The 4,617-nt window shown below is 29.7% G+C and overlaps 1 non-coding gene across 1 annotated transcript; it reads left to right on the plus strand.

Annotated features, from left to right (window-relative positions):
• The first annotated feature begins 3,268 nt into the window (after positions 1–3,268).
• On the plus strand, positions 3,269–3,341 carry TRNAF-GAA. Its single transcript has one exon. It is a non-coding gene; the product is annotated as a tRNA-Phe (tRNA).
• Positions 3,342–4,617: the final 1,276 nt, after the last annotated feature.

Genomic DNA, 4,617 nt, shown 5'->3' on the forward strand with positions numbered 1-4,617 from the left:
ATAAGGGTAACTCCATTTTTTTTTCTGTAAAGTAAATCCATTTATTCATTTAAGTAGCCTCTTTCTATAATTTTGAGTATGTATTACAAAATAACTTCATTAATTTGTAATGACAAATCCATTTTTACATTGCGATGTCCCTAATGTGTGCAAGTAACCCCATTTGATCATCGTTGTAACCCCATCATCCCATTAATTTCTTATAAGTAAAGTGACATACTACCAACTAATGGTGGTGTTAACCACATATAAGAATTTATTATCATTTAAAGTCTATATATATCTATAACTTAAATTAAGAGTTTGTTCTGATTTGCTGAACTGAGTAGAGCTGAAATGAACTGTTTATGAGAGAAGGAAATTAGGAGCTGAATTGAATTGAATTAAATTAAACTGATTGGAGCTGAACTCATGAACTAAACTGAAATTAAGCTGAAGAGAAAAGGCCCTAAGACAAACATAAATAGTGACACATTGCATCCATGTTACTTAATAGATATATAGTGGAAAGCCGTCAAAAATCATATTTCTTTTATCTTTTCATTTGGGTTTTTTGAAAATAAATCTTTTTGTTATTAATTGGTTTCGCGATATCTTCCTTATACAATTCTAGTTTCATTCTTTCCAATTAAGCTAATGTAAATTTTCTTAACTATTTGAAATGCAAATTGTAAAGTTAAATGATGTTTCATATTTCATTTTATCAAAAGTAACATTAAGGGCCAGTTCAGTTCAGCTCCAATCAGTTCAGTTCAATTCATTTCAGTTCAGTTCAATTTAACTCTTAATTTCCATCTCTTATAAAATATTCATTTCAGATCAGTTCAGTTCGGCTCCAATCAGTTCAGTTTAGCTCCAACCAGTTCAGTTTAGTTCAGTTTAACTCTGAATTTCCATCTCTTATAAAATATTCATTTCAGCTCAGTTCAGTTTAACTCTTAATTTCCATCTCTTATAAAATATTCAGTTCAGCTCATTTCAGTTCAGTTTAGCTCCAATCATTTCAGTTAAGTTCAGTTAAGTTCAGTTTAACTCTTAATTTCCATCTCTTATAAAATATTCATTTCAGCTTAGCTCAGTTTAGTTCAGTTTAGTTCCAATTAGTTCAGTTTAGCTCCAATCATTTCAGTTCAGCTGAATTTAGTAAAAAGAAAAAACAAAAAAAAAGGCTTTAAATCAATAATAAATGATGTAAATGACCCTGAATGTGACATTCTTCAAAAAAAAAAAAAAAAAAAAAATGACCCTGAATGTGACATAGAACTTTATTAACCATTTAAATCTGTGATACCAATTACCATATGATCAATTCGAGTTGAATTTAATTGTCAACCAACTCATCAAACACTATTGTGTCAAACTTGGCTTGTTTTTGACCCAACCAACATGATGAAAATAACATGCATGTTTTGTGTTAACTAAATGTGATAATTAAAAGAAATGAGAATGTGATTATTAATTATTTTTCTTCAACACATACCTAAGTATGTATAAATGTTGATGAGTCTAAAATGCCTTGTCAATTTTATATACTCGGTATTTGTTGGGCTATCTTATTCAATTATAAACAAAATTAAATTAAATAATTGTTTATCTTAATAATAAAACTTCAACGATATGACTTAGGGAGTTCATAATGCTCAATTACTTCATCAGGGTGACACCATGTGCATTTGTAGAAATGTCCATAATTTTATGGACCAACCAATCCTCTACAAATTCCCACTCTTTTAATTATCTATTTTAGGTTATTTTACCTCTTTAAACACATGTAAAAAAAAAAAAAAAAAAAAAAAACCTACTATACCCGAGGAATTCTTGGACTCACTGCACATGTTGGTATTTCACAAGATACCAATAACAAATCACATCGATACCAACAAAATATTTTTACGTTCGTTGGTATCAGTGAATAAGGTGGTTGGTATCATGTTGATACTATCTAAAGTATAATGAAGTATCAACATGTATTATGAAATTATTTTTTACAAGTGCGGTAAAAGTAAATGGACGATTATGACCTTATTAACAGTTAGAGTTCAAGAATTCCTCTACTATTTCCCTACATGTCGGATTGACCAGGATTATATTCGAATAGTATATGTGTCAGTGTTCTCAGTATTTCAGTAACATGAAGACATGAAGTCATGAATTACCAAATTCATTCACTCGTACATAGACTTTAATTTTAATTAGAAGTTCATCAGCAAATAATTAATCATGTTTGGTTTATATGATTTAATGTCGACATGAATATGATTATAGGGTAAAAGAATTGTGTCATAATAATGGACTGATGGTAGCTAAAAACAACCTTCGTAACCTTGCATTCATTACCTCATTGGGTCTTCGTTACGTGATATTTATGGAGATGTTTACGTTTTACCACATTTTCACATACAATTTACGTACGGATGGACTATTGATGTCTTCATATAGCGACTGTATTAAATTTAGGAGAATTGAACATTATATTAGATGATCTTTTACATGAGAGAAAGCTAACTTAATGCAATGGGGTAATGCATATTAAGCACAATGGTAGCATAATAAATTTTTTTTTTTTTTGAAGAAAAGTAGCATAATAATTTTTATTTATTTATTTCATTATTATTTTATTTTTTATAAAACACAAAAATAATATTATAAGAAACTTTAATTATTTATTTTATTGTATACACAATAAACTAATAAATCTTATATTAAAATAGTTATTAACTTAAGAATCTTGGATATATATCATATTAATCAAAATTATACTTTGCATATAAGAAAATAAAATTGAGAATCAATAATTCAAAGCAATAACTGTAAGAAAATTATGAAATTTAGATCAAGCAATATAGTATGTATTAGGTATTATCATTTGATAGATGTCTATCTAGTCTAAAACTCTAGATGATTAAGTATTTAAATGGCGGTATTAATATGTGTCTAGAGAACTTTTAAAAAGAATGTGTATAAAAGTATTTAAATGGCGGTATATATCTCCGTGACTCCTCCGTGTATAATTGATCTTGTACGAATTAATTTCAACATAAATTTATTTTACACCTATGCTTTATTAAAATAATATTTTTGAACACTTGAATCCTCAAAGTTTGCAAAGTGTAACTCAAAATATTTTAAACACTTTCACCCAAAAAACTTAAAAATTAAAATAAAATAAAAAATTAAACACTAACTTTACCATAAAATGATGATTCTTCTATTGTAAAATAGATGATACATTCAAGGTCCACAGTAATTAAACATATTTTATTAAATTGCGGGGGTAGCTCAGTTGGGAGAGCGTCAGACTGAAGATCTGAAGGTCGCGTGTTCGATCCACGCTCACCGCATTTTTCACCCATTTTTTTCAAACACATACTTCGTATTATAATCTAATTTTTGGACATAAGATATTAATATAATACTTCGTATTATCATAATGTAGTATATATTGAGGTCTAGTGCTTGTTGTTATAGACTTATAGCCTTCTTGCCATGATTCATAAACCATAATGTATGATCATGGATCCAACAAGGATAGCCAAGAGGGCAACACCAAACAATTTTATTTATAGAGTCGGGTGTACCATATAAGTAACACGATGTTTAACCCATTCTCTTTCCTGGACTCTTATCTCGGAGCATTATCTAAATAAGCAAAATATTATGATGATGACATGCATGTATACAAATATGTCAACAGTTAATGATCTATAAAAGCATCCAAAAAATATAGTGGCATTTTTTGTAATTAACTTGCTTTGGGTACCGTGACAAATATTAAAATATACTCCAAATACAGCTGGCCACTAACCTTGGGTTAAACAACCCAACCAGTCTAATATTGCAACATTGAACAACGTTAACGACATAAAACCAAAGTGTTAATGTTTTTGGTCAAATTTCGTAGTGGAAAGACAGATGAGGTCGAGATACGAGTAGATCGAAGTACGAGCAGCTTCGACATTTGATTTTGAAGAGTCGATTTGGTTTATGAGCTCCAATTTGGTGTTTTGAATAATAAGGAAAATTCGGAAATTTAGTAATGTAGAGATTTTCGAAAACTTAGTAAGGAGGAAATCAAGTTTCAAGCTTAGCTTCAATGGAGGACATGTTTTCGTTTATATCGGCGTCGGATGGGTCATCTTCAATGTCACCGTCTTCAATGTTTTTGGCCCTTTGATGTGAGCTTCAATGGAGGAGGAAAGAGAAAGGAGGAAGGAGGAAGAAGAAGGATGATTGTTGACGGTGTGAGTGATGCAAGTTAACTAGAGTTTCATGAAGTTAACTCAATTACAAAGCAAATTACATATTTGTCCTTCATTAATTAGTTGAGATTACTTAATTACCCCTTGAGAAACAATTTTTTGTTTCTCATTATGAGAGAAACTGGAGCTCACTCCTTCCATGAAACACTTTTCACTTTACTTTATTTCTTTTTTTGTCAAAGAATAGACCGTACTAATTTCTTACTCCACCTTTTCTTCAATTTTTTTTTACTCCACCACAATCCACTTTTTCAAATCGGTTCTTACTATTACACTCTATCTTTCTCATTATTATAAGGTAAAACACATGGACCAAGTCACATTACCCCATTATTTTCCTTGGAATAATGTGTATCTA

Source organism: Chenopodium quinoa, unplaced genomic scaffold, assembly GCF_001683475.1.
Source record: "Chenopodium quinoa cultivar QQ74 unplaced genomic scaffold, ASM168347v1, whole genome shotgun sequence".
NCBI classification, from domain to species: Eukaryota; Viridiplantae; Streptophyta; class Magnoliopsida; order Caryophyllales; family Amaranthaceae; genus Chenopodium; species Chenopodium quinoa.